Genomic DNA, 18353 nt, shown 5'->3' on the forward strand with positions numbered 1-18353 from the left:
GCAACCTGTGACACTCCAAAACACTACAACCTGTGACGCTCCAAAACACTAAAACCTGTGACACTCCAAAACAGTGCAAACTGTAACACTCCAAAACACTACAACCTGTGACACTCCAAAACACTGCAACCTGTGACACTCCAAAACACTGCAACCTGTGACGCTCCAAAACACTACAACCTGTGACGCTCCAAAACACTACAAACTGTGACACTCCAAAACACTACAACCTGTGACACTCCAAAACATTGCAACCTGTGACACTCCAAAACACTACAACCTGTGACACTCCAAAACACTACAACTGGTCACACTCCAAAACACTACAACCTGTGACACTCCAAAACACTACAACCTGTGACACTCCAAAACACTACAACCTGTGACACTCCAAAACACTACAACCTGTGACACTTCAAAACACTACAACTGGTCACACTCCAAAACACTACAACCTGTGACACTCCAAAACACTACAAACTGTGACACTCCAAAACACTACAACCTGTGACACTCCAAAACACTGCAATCTGTGACACTCCAAAACACTACAACCTGTGACACTCCAAAACACTGCAACTTGTGACACTACAAAACACTGCAACCTGTGACACTCCAAAACACTGCAACCTGTGACACTCCAAAACACTACAACCTGTGACACTCCAAAACACTACAACCTGTGACACTCCAAAACAATGCAATCTGTGACACTCCAAAACACTACAGCCTGTGACACTCCAAAACACTGCAACCTGTGACACTCCAAAACACTGCAACCTGTGACACTCCAAAACACTACAATCTGTGACACTCCAAAACACTAAAACCTGTGACACTCCAAAACACTGCAAACTGTGACACTCCAAAACACTACAATCTGTGACACTCCAAAACACTAAAACCTGTCACACTCCAAAACACTGCAAACTGTGACACTCCAAAACACTACAACCTGTGACACTCCAAAACACTGCAACCTGTGACACTCCAAAGCACTGCAAACTGTGACACTCCAAAACACTGCAACCTGTGACACTCCAAAACACTACAACCTGTGACACTCCAAAACACTGCAACCTGTGACGCTCCAAAACACTACAACCTGTGACGCTCCAAAACACTACAACCTGTGACGCTCCAAAACACTACAACCTGTGACGCTCCAAAACACTACAAACTGTGACACTCCAAAACACTACAACCTGTGACACTCCAAAACATTGCAACCTGTGACACTCCAAAACACTACAACCTGTGACACTCCAAAACACTACAACCTGTGACACTCCAAAACACTACAACCTGTGACACTCCAAAACACTACAACCTGTGACACTCCAAAACACTACAACCTGTGACACTCCAAAACACTACAACCTGTGACACTCCAAAACACTACAACCTGTGACACTCCAAAACACTACAACTGGTCACACTCCAAAACACTACAACCTGTGACACTCCAAAACACTACAACCTGTGACACTACAAAACACTACAACCTGTGACACTCCAAAACACTGCAATCTGTGACACTCCAAAACACTACAACCTGTTACACTCCAAAACACTGCAACTTGTGACACTCCAAAACACTGCAACCTGTGACACTCCAAAACACTGCAACCTGTGACACTCCAAAACACTGCAACCTGTGACGCTCCAAAACACTACAACCTGTGACGCTCCAAAACACTACAACCTGTGACGCTCCAAAACACTACAATCTGTGACGCTCCAAAACACTAAAACTTGTGACGCTCCAAAACACTACAATCTGTGACGCTCCAAAACACTGCAAACCTGTGACGCTCCAAAACACTGCAAACTGTGACACTCCAAAACACTACAACCTGTGACACTCCAAAACACTACAACCTGTGACACTCCAAAACACTACAACCTGTGACACTCCAAAACACTACAACCTGTGACGCTCCAAAACACTAAAACCTGTGACACTCCAAAACAGTGCAAACTGTGACACTCCAAAACACTACAACCTGTGACACTCCAAAACACTGCAACCTGTGACACTCCAAAACACTGCAACCTGTGATACTCTAAAATACTGCAACCTGTGACGCTCCAAAACACTACAACCTGTGACGCTCCAAAACACTACAACCTGTGACACTCCAAAACACTAAAACCTGTGACACTCCAAAACACTGCAAACTGTGACACTCCAAAACACTACAACTTGTGACACTCCAAAACACTGCAACCTGTGACACTCCAAAACACTGCAACCTGTGACACTCCAAAACACTACAACTGGTCACACTCCAAAACAATACAACCTGTGACACTCCAAAACACTACAACCTGTGACACTCCAAAACACTGCAACCTGTGACACTCCCAAACACTACAACCTATGACACTCCAAAACACTGCAACCTGTGACACTCCAAAACACTACAACTGGTCACACTCCAAAACACTACAACCTGTGACACTCCAAAACACTACAACCTATGACACTACAACCTGTGACACTCCAAAACACTGCAATCTGTGACACTCCAAAACACTACAACCTGTGACACTCCAAAACAGTGCAACTTGTGACACTACAAAACACTGCAACCTGTGAATCTCCAAAACACTGCAACCTGTGACACTCCAAAACACTGCAACCTGTGACGCTCCAAAACACTACAACCTGTGACGCTCCAAAACACTACAACCTGTGACGCTCCAAAACACTACAACCTGTGACACTCCAAAACACTAAAACCTGTGACACTCCAAAACACTGCAAACTGTGACACTCCAAAACACTACAACCTGTGACACTCCAAAACACTGCAACCTGTGACACTCCAAAACACTACAACCTGTGACACTCCAAAACACTACAACTGGTCACACTCCAAAACACTACAACCTGTGACACTCCAAAACACTACAACCTGTGACACTCCAAAACACTACAACCTGTGACACTACAAAACACTACAACCTGTGACACTCCAAAACACTGCAATCTGTGACACTCCAAAACACTACAACCTGTGACACTCCAAAACAGTGCAACTTGTGACACTACAAACCACTGCAAACTGTGACACTCCAAAACACTGCAACCTGTGACACTCCAAAACACTGCAACCTGTGACGCTCCAAAACATTACAACCTGTGACACTACAAAACACTACAACCTGTGACACTCCAAAACACTACAACCTGTGACACTACAAAACACTACAAACTGTGACACTCCAAAACACTGCAACCTGTGACACTCCAAAACACTGCAACCTGTGACGCTCCAAAACACTACAACCTGTGACGCTCCAAAACACTACAACCTGTGACGCTCCAAACCACTACATCCTGTGACGCTCCAAACACTAAAACCTGTGACGCTCCAAAACACTACAATCTGTGACACTCTAAAACACTACAACCTGTGACACTCCAAAACAGTGTAACCTGTGACACTCCAAAACACTGCAACCTGTGACACTCCAAAACACTGCAAACTGTGACACTCCAAAACACTGCAACCTGTGACACTCCAAAACACTACAACCTGTGACACTCCAAAACACTACAACCTGTGACACTCCAAAACACTACAACCTGTGACACTCCAAAACAATGCAATCTGTGACACTCCAAAACACTACAGCCTGTGACACTCCAAAACACTGCAACCTGTGACACTCCAAAACACTGCAACCTGTGACACTCCAAAACACTACAATCTGTGACACTCCAAAACACTAAAACCTGTGACACTCCAAAACACTGCAAACTGTGACACTCCAAAACACTACAATCTGTGACACTCCAAAACACTAAAACCTGTCACACTCCAAAACACTGCAAACTGTGACACTCCAAAACACTACAACCTGTGACACTCCAAAACACTGCAACCTGTGACACTCCAAAACACTGCAACCTGTGACACTCCAAAACACTACAACCTGTGACGCTCCAAAACACTACAACCTGTGACGCTCCAAAACACTACAACCTGTGACGCTCCAAAACACTACAACCTGTGACGCTCCAAAACACTACAAACTGTGACGCTCCAAAACACTACAACCTGTGACACTCCAAAACATTGCAACCTGTGACACTCCAAAACACTACAACCTGTGACACTCCAAAACACTACAACCTGTGACACTCCAAAACACTACAACCTGTGACACTCCAAAACACTACAACCTGTGACACTCCAAAACACTACAACCTGTGACACTCCAAAACACTACAACCTGTGACACTCCAAAACACTACAACCTGTGACACTCCAAAACACTACAACTGGTCACACTCCAAAACACTACAACCTGTGACACTCCAAAACACTACAACCTGTGACACTACAAAACACTACAACCTGTGACACTCCAAAACACTGCAATCTGTGACACTCCAAAACACTACAACCTGTGACACTCCAAAACACTGCAACTTGTGACACTCCAAAACACTGCAACCTGTGACACTCCAAAACACTGCAACCTGTGACACTCCAAAACACTGCAACCTGTGACGCTCCAAAACACTACAACCTGTGATGCTCCAAAACACTACAACCTGTGACGCTCCAAAACACTACAATCTGTGACACTACAAAACACTAAAACTTGTGACGCTCCAAAACACTACAATCTGTGACGCTCCAAAACACTGCAAACCTGTGACGCTCCAAAACACTGCAAACTGTGACACTCCAAAACACTACAACCTGTGACACTCCAAAACACTGCAACCTGTGACACTCCAAAACACTGCAACCTGTGATACTCTAAAACACTGCAACCTGTGACGCTCCAAAACACTACAACCTGTGACGCTCCAAAACACTACAACCTGTGACACTCCAAAACACTAAAACCTGTGACACTCCAAAACACTGCAAACTGTGACACTCCAAAACACTACAACTTGTGACACTCCAAAACACTGCAACCTGTGACACTCCAAAACACTGCAACCTGTGACACTCCAAAACACTACAACTGGTCACACTCCAACACAATACAACCTGTGACACTCCAAAACACTACAACCTGTGACACTCCAAAACACTGCAACCTGTGACACTCCCAAACACTACAACCTATGACACTCCAAAACACTGCAACCTGTGACACTCCAAAACACTACAACTGGTCACACTCCAAAACACTACAACCTGTGACACTCCAAAACACTACAACCTGTGACACTACAACCTGTGACACTCCAAAACACTGCAATCTGTGACACTCCAAAACACTACAACCTGTGACACTCCAAAACAGTGCAACTTGTGACACTACAAAACACTGCAACCTGTGAATCTCCAAAACACTGCAACCTGTGACACTCCAAAACACTGCAACCTGTGACGCTCCAAAACACTACAACCTGTGATGCTCCAAAACACTACAACCTGTGACGCTCCAAAACACTACAACCTGTGACGCTCCAAAACACTACAATCTGTACACACTCCAAAACACTGCAACCTGTGACACTCCAAAACTCTACAACCTGTGAAACTCCAAAACACTACAACTGGTCACACTCCAAAACACTACAACCTGTGACACTCCAAAACACTACAATCTGTGACACTCCAAAACACTGCAACCTGTGACACTCCAAAACACTGCAACCTGTGACACTACAAAACACTACAAACTGTGACACTCCAAAACACTACAAATTGTGACACTCCAAAACACTACAAACTGTGACACTCCAAAACACTGCAACCTGTGACACTCCAAAACAATGCAACCTGTGACGCTCCAAAACACTACAACCTGTGACGCTCCAAAACACTACAACCTGTGACACTCCAAAACACTAAAACCTGTGACACTCCAAAACACTGCAAACTGTGACACTCCAAAACACTACAACCTGTGACACTCCAAAACACTGCAACCTGTGACACTCCAAAACACTACAACCTGTGACACTCCAAAACACTACAACTGGTCACACTCCAAAACACTACAACCTGTGACACTCCAAAACACTACAACCTGTGACACTCCAAAACACTACAACCTGTGACACTCCAAAACACTGCAACCTGTGACACTCCAAAACACTACAACCTGTGACACTCCAAAACACTACAACTGGTCACACTCCAAAACACTACAACCTGTGACACTCCAAAACACTACAACCTGTGACACTCCAAAACACTACAACCTGTGACACTACAAAATACTACAACCTGTGACACTCCAAAACACTGCAATCTGTGACACTCCAAAACACTACAACCTGTGACACTCCAAAACAGTGCAACTTGTGACACTACAAACCACTGCAAACTGTGACACTCCAAAACACTGCAATCTGTGACACTCCAAAGCACTGCAAACTGTGACACTCCAAAACACTGCAACCTGTGACACTCCAAAACACTACAACCTGTGACACTCCAAAACACTGCAACCTGTGACGCTCCAAAACACTACAACCTGTGACGCTCCAAAACACTACAACCTGTGACGCTCCAAAACACTACAACCTGTGACGCTCCAAAACACTACAAACTGTGACACTCCAAAACACTACAACCTATGACACTCCAAAACACTGCAACCTGTGACACTCCAAAACACTACAACTGGTCACACTCCAAAACACTACAACCTGTGACACTCCAAAACACTGCAACCTGTGACACTCCAAAACACTGCAACCTGTGACGCTCCAAAACATTACAACCTGTGACACTACAAAACACTACAACCTGTGACACTCCAAAACACTACAACCTGTGACACTACAAAACACTACAAACTGTGACACTCCAAAACACTGCAACCTGTGACACTCCAAAACACTGCAACCTGTGACGCTCCAAAACACTACAACCTGTGACGCTCCAAAACACTACAACCTGTGACGCTCCAAACCACTACATCCTGTGACGCTCCAAACACTAAAACCTGTGACGCTCCAAAACACTACAATCTGTGACACTCTAAAACACTACAACCTGTGACACTCCAAAACAGTGTAACCTGTGACACTCCAAAACACTGCAACCTGTGACACTCCAAAACACTGCAAACTGTGACACTCCAAAACACTGCAACCTGTGACACTCCAAAACACTACAACCTGTGACACTCCAAAACACTACAACCTGTGACACTCCAAAACACTACAACCTGTGACACTCCAAAACAATGCAATCTGTGACACTCCAAAACACTACAGCCTGTGACACTCCAAAACACTGCAACCTGTGACACTCCAAAACACTGCAACCTGTGACACTCCAAAACACTACAATCTGTGACACTCCAAAACACTAAAACCTGTGACACTCCAAAACACTGCAAACTGTGACACTCCAAAACACTACAATCTGTGACACTCCAAAACACTAAAACCTGTCACACTCCAAAACACTGCAAACTGTGACACTCCAAAACACTACAACCTGTGACACTCCAAAACACTGCAACCTGTGACACTCCAAAACACTGCAACCTGTGACACTCCAAAACACTACAACCTGTGACGCTCCAAAACACTACAACCTGTGACGCTCCAAAACACTACAACCTGTGACGCTCCAAAACACTACAACCTGTGACGCTCCAAAACACTACAAACTGTGACGCTCCAAAACACTACAACCTGTGACACTCCAAAACATTGCAACCTGTGACACTCCAAAACACTACAACCTGTGACACTCCAAAACACTACAACCTGTGACACTCCAAAACACTACAACCTGTGACACTCCAAAACACTACAACCTGTGACACTCCAAAACACTACAACCTGTGACACTCCAAAACACTACAACCTGTGACACTCCAAAACACTACAACCTGTGACACTCCAAAACACTACAACTGGTCACACTCCAAAACACTACAACCTGTGACACTCCAAAACACTACAACCTGTGACACTACAAAACACTACAACCTGTGACACTCCAAAACACTGCAATCTGTGACACTCCAAAACACTACAACCTGTGACACTCCAAAACACTGCAACTTGTGACACTCCAAAACACTGCAACCTGTGACACTCCAAAACACTGCAACCTGTGACACTCCAAAACACTGCAACCTGTGACGCTCCAAAACACTACAACCTGTGATGCTCCAAAACACTACAACCTGTGACGCTCCAAAACACTACAATCTGTGACACTACAAAACACTAAAACTTGTGACGCTCCAAAACACTACAATCTGTGACGCTCCAAAACACTGCAAACCTGTGACGCTCCAAAACACTGCAAACTGTGACACTCCAAAACACTACAACCTGTGACACTCCAAAACACTGCAACCTGTGACACTCCAAAACACTGCAACCTGTGATACTCTAAAACACTGCAACCTGTGACGCTCCAAAACACTACAACCTGTGACGCTCCAAAACACTACAACCTGTGACACTCCAAAACACTAAAACCTGTGACACTCCAAAACACTGCAAACTGTGACACTCCAAAACACTACAACTTGTGACACTCCAAAACACTGCAACCTGTGACACTCCAAAACACTGCAACCTGTGACACTCCAAAACACTACAACTGGTCACACTCCAACACAATACAACCTGTGACACTCCAAAACACTACAACCTGTGACACTCCAAAACACTGCAACCTGTGACACTCCCAAACACTACAACCTATGACACTCCAAAACACTGCAACCTGTGACACTCCAAAACACTACAACTGGTCACACTCCAAAACACTACAACCTGTGACACTCCAAAACACTACAACCTGTGACACTACAACCTGTGACACTCCAAAACACTGCAATCTGTGACACTCCAAAACACTACAACCTGTGACACTCCAAAACAGTGCAACTTGTGACACTACAAAACACTGCAACCTGTGAATCTCCAAAACACTGCAACCTGTGACACTCCAAAACACTGCAACCTGTGACGCTCCAAAACACTACAACCTGTGATGCTCCAAAACACTACAACCTGTGACGCTCCAAAACACTACAACCTGTGACGCTCCAAAACACTACAATCTGTACACACTCCAAAACACTGCAACCTGTGACACTCCAAAACTCTACAACCTGTGAAACTCCAAAACACTACAACTGGTCACACTCCAAAACACTACAACCTGTGACACTCCAAAACACTACAATCTGTGACACTCCAAAACACTGCAACCTGTGACACTCCAAAACACTGCAACCTGTGACACTACAAAACACTACAAACTGTGACACTCCAAAACACTACAAATTGTGACACTCCAAAACACTACAAACTGTGACACTCCAAAACACTGCAACCTGTGACACTCCAAAACACTGCAACCTGTGACGCTCCAAAACACTACAACCTGTGACGCTCCAAAACACTACAACCTGTGACACTCCAAAACACTAAAACCTGTGACACTCCAAAACACTGCAAACTGTGACACTCCAAAACACTACAACCTGTGACACTCCAAAACACTGCAACCTGTGACACTCCAAAACACTACAACCTGTGACACTCCAAAACACTACAACTGGTCACACTCCAAAACACTACAACCTGTGACACTCCAAAACACTACAACCTGTGACACTCCAAAACACTACAACCTGTGACACTCCAAAACACTGCAACCTGTGACACTCCAAAACACTACAACCTGTGACACTCCAAAACACTACAACTGGTCACACTCCAAAACACTACAACCTGTGACACTCCAAAACACTACAACCTGTGACACTCCAAAACACTACAACCTGTGACACTACAAAATACTACAACCTGTGACACTCCAAAACACTGCAATCTGTGACACTCCAAAACACTACAACCTGTGACACTCCAAAACAGTGCAACTTGTGACACTACAAACCACTGCAAACTGTGACACTCCAAAACACTGCAATCTGTGACACTCCAAAGCACTGCAAACTGTGACACTCCAAAACACTGCAACCTGTGACACTCCAAAACACTACAACCTGTGACACTCCAAAACACTGCAACCTGTGACGCTCCAAAACACTACAACCTGTGACGCTCCAAAACACTACAACCTGTGACGCTCCAAAACACTACAACCTGTGACGCTCCAAAACACTACAAACTGTGACACTCCAAAACACTACAACCTGTGAGACTCCAAAACATTGCAACCTGTGACAGTCCAAAACACTACAACCTGTGACACTCCAAAACACTACAACTGGTCACACTCCAAAACACTACAACCTGTGACACTCCAAAACACTACAACCTGTGACACTCCAAAACACTACAACCTGTGACACTCCAAAACACTACAACCTGTGACACTCCAAAACACTACAACTGGTCACACTCCAAAACACTACAACCTGTGACACTCCAAAACACTACAAACTGTGACACTCCAAAACACTACAACCTGTGACACTCCAAAACACTGCAATCTGTGACACTCCAAAACACTACAACCTGTGACACTCCAAAACACTGCAACTTGTGACACTACAAAACACTGCAACCTGTGACACTCCAAAACACTGCAACCTGTTACACTCCAAAACACTGCAACCTGTGACGCTCCAAAACACTACAACCTGTGACGCTCCAAAACACTACAACCTGTGACGCTCCAAAACACTACAATCTGTGACACTCCAAAACACTACAACATGTGACACTCCAAAACACTGCAACCTGTGACACTCCAAAACACTGCAATCTGTGACACTCCAAAACACTACAACCTGTGACACTCCAAAACACTGCAACTTGTGACACTACAAAACACTGCAACCTGTGGCACTCCAAAACACTGCAACCTGTTACACTCCAAAACACTGCAACCTGTGACGCTCCAAAACACTACAACCTGTGACGCTCCAAAACACTACAACCTGTGACGCTCCAAAACACTACAACATGTGACGCTCCAAAACACTACAATCTGTGACGCTCCAAAACACTAAAACCTGTGACACTCCAAAACACTGCAAACTGTGACACTCCAAAACACTACAACCAGTGACACTACAAAACAGTGCAACTTGTGACACTACAAACCACTGCAAACTGTGACACTCCAAAACACTGCAATCTGTGACACTCCAAAACACTGCAACCTGTGACACTCCAAAACACTACAATCTGTGACACTCCAAAACACTAAAACCTGTGACACTCCAAAACACTGCAAACTGTGACACTCCAAAACACTACAATCTGTGACACTCCAAAACACTAAAACCTGTCACACTCCAAAACACTGCAAACTGTGACACTCCAAAACACTACAACCTGTGACACTCCAAAACACTGCAACCTGTGACACTCCAAAGCACTGCAAACTGTGACACTCCAAAACATTGCAACCTGTGACACTCCAAAACACTACAACCTGTGACACTCCAAAACACTGCAACCTGTGACGCTCCAAAACACTACAACCTGTGACGCTCCAAAACACTACAACCTGTGACGCTCCAAAACACTACAACCTGTGACGCTCCAAAACACTACAAACTGTGACACTCCAAAACACTACAACCTGTGACACTCCAAAACATTGCAACCTGTGACACTCCAAAACACTACAACCTGTGACACTCCAAAACACTACAACTGGTCACACTCCAAAACACTACAACCTGTGACACTCCAAAACACTACAACCTGTGACACTCCAAAACACTACAACCTGTGACACTCCAAAACACTACAACTGGTCACACTCCAAAACACTAAAACCTGTGACACTCCAAAACACTGCAAACTGTGACACTCCAAAACACTACAATCTGTGACACTCCAAAACACTAAAACCTGTCACACTCCAAAACACTGCTAACTGTGACACTCCAAAACACTACAACCTGTGACACTCCAAAACACTGCAACCTGTGACACTCCAAAGCACTGCAAACTGTGACACTCCAAAACATTGCAACCTGTGACACTCCAAAACACTACAACCTGTGACACTCCAAAACACTGCAACCTGTGACGCTCCAAAACACTACAACCTGTGACGCTCCAAAACACTACAACCTGTGACGCTCCAAAACACTACAACCTGTGACGCTCCAAAACACTACAAACTGTGACACTCCAAAACACTACAACCTGTGACACTCCAAAACATTGCAACCTGTGACACTCCAAAACACTACAACCTGTGACACTCCAAAACACTACAACTGGTCACACTCCAAAACACTACAACCTGTGACACTCCAAAACACTACAACCTGTGACACTCCAAAACACTACAACCTGTGACACTCCAAAACACTACAACCTGTGACACTCCAAAACACTACAACTGGTCACACTCCAAAACACTACAACCTGTGACTCTCCAAAACACTACAACCTGTGACACTCCAAAACACTGCAATCTGTGACACTCCAAAACACTACAACCTGTGACACTCCAAAACACTGCAACTTGTGACACTACAAAACACTGCAACCTGTGACACTCCAAAACACTGCAACCTGTTACACTCCAAAACACTGCAACCTGTGACGCTCCAAAACACTACAACCTGTGACGCTCCAAAACACTACAACCTGTGACGCTCCAAAACACTACAACATGTGACACTCCAAAACACTACAATCTGTGATGCTCCAAAACACTAAAACCTGTGACACTCCAAAACACTGCAAACTGTGACACTCCAAAACACTACAACCTGTGACACTCCAAAACACTACAACCTGTGACACTCCAAAACACTACAACCTGTGACACTCCAAAACACTACAACCTGTGACACTCCAAAACACTACAACCTGTGACGCTCCAAAACACTACAACTGGTCACACTCAAAAACACTACAACCTGTGACACTCCAAAACACTACAATCTGTGACACTCCAAAACACTGCAACCTGTGACACTCCAAAACACTGCAACCTGTGACACTCCAAAACACTGCAACCTGTGACACTCCAAAGCACTGCAAACTGTGACACTCCAAAACACTGCAACCTGTGACACTCCAAAACACTACAACCTGTGACACTCCAAAACACTGCAACCTGTGACGCTCCAAAACACTACAACCTGTGATGCTCCAAAACACTACAACCTGTGACGCTCCAAAACACTACAACCTGTGACGCTCCAAAACACTACAAACTGTGACACTCCAAAACACTACAACCTGTGACACTCCAAAACATTGCAACCTGTGACACTCCAAAACACTACAACCTGTGACACTCCAAAACACTACAACTGGTCACACTCCAAAACACTACAACCTGTGACACTCCAAAACATTGCAACCTGTGACACTCCAAAACACTGCAACCTGTGACACTCCAAAACACTACAACTGGTCACACTCCAAAACACTACAACCTGTGACACTCCAAAACACTACAACCTGTGACACTCCAAAACACTACAACCTGTGACACTCCAAAACACTACAACCTGTGACACTCCAAAACACTACAACTGGTCACACTCCAAAACACTACAACCTGTGACACTCCAAAACACTACAAACTGTGACACTCCAAAACACTACAACCTGTGACACTCCAAAACACTGCAATCTGTGACACTCCAAAACACTACAACCTGTGACACTCCAAAACACTGCAACTTGTGACACTACAAAACACTGCAACCTGTGACACTCCAAAACACTGCAACCTGTTACACTCCAAAACACTGCAACCTGTGATGCTCCAAAACACTACAACCTGTGACGCTCCAAAACACTACAACCTGTGACGCTCCAAAACACTACAACATGTGACACTCCAAAACACTACAATCTGTGACGCTCCAAAACACTAAAACCTGTGACACTCCAAAACACTGCAAACTGTGACACTCCAAAACACTACAACCTGTGACACTCCAAAACACTACAACCTGTGACACTCCAAAACACTACAACCTGTGACACTCCAAAACACTACAACCTGTGACACTCCAAAACACTACAACCTGTGACGCTCCAAAACACTACAACTGGTCACACTCCAAAACACTACAACCTGTGACACTCCAAAACACTACAATCTGTGACACTCCAAAACACTGCAACCTGTGACACTCCAAAACACTGCAACCTGTGACACTCCAAAACACTGCAACCTGTGACACTCCAAAACACTACAACCTGTGACACTCCAAAACACTACAACTGGTCACACTCCAAAACACTACAACCTGTGACACTCCAAAACACTACAATCTGTGACACTCCAAAACACTGCAACCTGTGACACTCCAAAACACTGCAACCTGTGACACTACAAAACACTACAAACTGTGACACTCCAAAACACTACAACCTGTGACACTCCAAAACACTACAAACTGTGACACTCCAAAACACTGCAACCTGTGACACTCCAAAACACTGCAACCTGTGACGCTCCAAAACACTACAACCTGTGATGCTCCAAAACACTGCAACCTGTGACACTCCAAAACACTAAAACCTGTGACACTCCAAAACACTCCAAACTGTGACACTCCAAAACACTACAACCTGTGACACTCCAAAACACTGCAACCTGTGACACTCCAAAACACTACAACCTGTGACACTCCAAAACACTACAACTGGTCACACTCCAAAACACTACAACCTGTGACACTCCAAAACACTACAACCTGTGACACTCCAAAACACTACAACCTGTGACACTCCAAAACACTGCAATCTGTGACACTCCAAAACACTACAACCTGTGACACTCCAAAACAGTGCAACTTGTGACACTACAAACCACTGCAAACTGTGATACTCCAAAACACTGCAATCTGTGACACTCCAAAACACTACAACCTGTGACACTCCAAAACACTACAATCTGTGACACTCCAAAACACTACAATCTGTGACACTCCAAAACACTACAACCTGTGACACTCCAAAACACTACAACCTGTGACACTCCAAAACAATGTAACCTGTGACACTCCAAAACACTGCAACCTGTGACACTCCAAAACACTACAACCTGTGACACTCCAAAACACTACAACCTGTGACACTCCAAAACACTACAACCTGTGACACTCCAAAACAATGCAATCTGTGACACTCCAAAACACTACAACCTGTGACACTCCAAAACACTGCAACCAGTGACACTCCAAAACACTGCAACCTGTGACACTCCAAAACACTACAATCTGTGACACTCCAAAACACTAAAACCTGTGACACTCCAAAACACTGCAAACTGTGACACTCCAAAACACTACAACCTGTGACACTCCAAAACACTGCAACCTGTGACACTCCAAAGCACTGCAAACTGTGACACTCCAAAACACTGCAACCTGTGACACTCCAAAACACTACAACCTGTGACACTCCAAAACACTGCAACCTGTGACGCTCCAAAACACTACAATCTGTGATGCTCCAAAACACTACAACCTGTGACACTCCAAAACACTACAACCTGTGACACTCCAAAACACTACAAACTGTGACACTCCAAAACACTACAACTGGTCACACTCCAAAACACTAAAACCTGTGACACTCCAAAACACTACAACCTGTGACACTCCAAAACACTACAACCTGTGACACTCCAAAACACTACAACCTGTGACACTCCAAAACAGTACAACTGGTCACACTCCAAAACACTACAACCTGTGACACTCCAAAACACTACAACCTGTGACACTCCAAAACACTACAACCTGTGACACTCCAAAACACTGCAATCTGTGACACTCCAAAACACTACAACCTGTGACACTCCAAAACAGTGCAACTTGTGACACTACAAAACACTGCAACCTGTGACACTCCAAAACACTGCAACCTGTGACACTCCAAAACACTGCAACCTGTGACGCTCCAAAACACTACAACCTGTGACGCTCCAAAACACTACAACCTGTGACGCTCCAAAACACTACAACCTGTGACGCTCCAAAACACTACAATCTGTGACGCTCCAAAACACTAAAACCTGTGACGCTCCAAATCACTGCAAACTGTGACACTCCAAAACACTACAACCTGTGACACTCCAAAACACTACAACCTGTGACACTCCAAAACATTGCAAACTGTGACACTCCAAAACACTACAACCTGTGACACTCCAAAACACTACAACCTGTGACGCTCCAAAACACTAAAACCTGTGACACTCCAACGACACTACAACCTGTGACACTCCAAAACACTACAACCTGTGACACTCCAAAACACTACAACCTGTGACACTCCAAAACAATGCAATCTGTGACACTCCAAAACACTACAACCTGCGACACTCCAAAACACTGCAACCAGTGACACTCCAAAACACTGCAACCTGTGACACTCCAAAACACTACAATCTATTACACTCTAAAACACTGCAACCTGTGACACTCCAAAACACTGCAACCTGTGACACTCCAAAACACTACAACCTGTGACACTCCAAAACACTACAACCTGTGACACTCCAAAACACTACAACCTGTGACACTCCAAAACAATGCAATCTGTGACACTCCAAAACACTACAACCTGTGACACTCCAAAACACTGCAACCAGTGACACTCCAAAACACTGCAACCTGTGACACTCCAAAACACTACAATCTGTGACACTCCAAAACACTAAAACCTGTCACACTCCAAAACACTGCAAACTGTGACACTCCAAAACACTACAACCTGTGACACTCCAAAACACTGCAACCTGTGACACTCCAAAGCACTGCAAACTGTGACACTCCAAAACACTGCAACCTGTGACACTCCAAAACACTACAACCTGTGACACTCCAAAACACTGCAACCTGTGACGCTCCAAAACACTACAATCTGTGATGCTCCAAAACACTACAACCTGTGAAGCTCCAAAACACTACAACCTGTGACACTCCAAAACACTACAAACTGTGACACTCCAAAACACTACAACTGGTCACACTCCAAAACACTACAACCTGTGACACTCCAAAACACTACAACCTGTGACACTCCAAAACACTACAACCTGTGACACTCCAAAACACTACAACCTGTGCCACTCCAAAACACTACAACCTGTGACACTCCAAAACAGTACAACTGGTCACACTCCAAAACACTACAACCTGTGACACTCCAAAACACTACAACCTGTGACACTCCAAAACACTACAACCTGTGACACTCCAAAACACTGCAATCTGTGACACTCCAAAACACTACAACCTGTGACACTCCAAAACAGTGCAACTTGTGACACTACAAAACACTGCAACCTGTGACACTCCAAAACACTGCAACCTGTGACACTCCAAAACACTGCAACCTGTGACGCTCCAAAACACTACAACCTGTGACGCTCCAAAACACTACAACCTGTGACGCTCCAAAACACTACAACCTGTGACGCTCCAAAACACCACAATCTGTGACGCTCCAAAACACTAAAACCTGTGACGCTCCAAAACACTGCAAACTGTGACACTCCAAAACACTACAACCTGTGACACTCCAAAACACTACAACCTGTGACACTCCAAAACACTACAACCTGTGATGCTCCAAAACACTACAACCTGTGACGCTCCAAAACACTAAAACCTGTGGGACTCCAAAACACTGCAAACTGTGACACTCCAAAACACTACAACCTGTGACACTCCAAAACACTACAACCTGTCACACTACAAAACACTACAAACTGTGACACTCCAAAACACTGCAACCTGTGACACTCCAAAACACTGCAACCTGTGACGCTCCAAAACACTACAACCTGTGACGCTCCAAAACACTACAACCTGTGACACTCCAAAACACTAAAACCTGTGACACTCCAAAACACTGCAAACTGTGACACTCCAAAACACTACAACTTGTGACACTCCAAAACACTGCAACCTGTGACACTCCAAAACACTGCAAACTGTGACACTCCAAAACACTACAACTTGTGACACTCCAAAACACTACAACTTGTGACACTCCAAAACACTGCAACCTGTGACGTCCAAAACACTACAACTGGTCACACTCCAAAACACTACAACCTCTGACACTCCAAAACACTACAACCTGTGACACTCCAAAACACTACAACCTGTGACACTACAAATCACTACAACCTGTGACACTCCAAAACACTGCAATCTGTGACACTCCAAAACACTACAACCTGTGACACTCCAAAACAGTGCAACTTGTGACACTACAAAACACTGCAAACTGTGACACTCCAAAACACTGCAATCTGTGACACTCCAAAACACTGCAACCTGTGACACTCCAAAACACTACAATCTGTGACACTCCAAAACACTACAATCTGTGACACTCCAAAACACTACAACCTGTGACACTCCAAAACAGTGCAACCTGTGACACTCCAAAACACTGCAAC

The sequence above is a fragment of the Taudactylus pleione genome, unplaced genomic scaffold (genome assembly GCF_031769625.1).
Source record: "Taudactylus pleione unplaced genomic scaffold, aTauple2 ptg000533l, whole genome shotgun sequence".
Classification (NCBI taxonomy): Eukaryota; Metazoa; Chordata; class Amphibia; order Anura; family Myobatrachidae; genus Taudactylus; species Taudactylus pleione.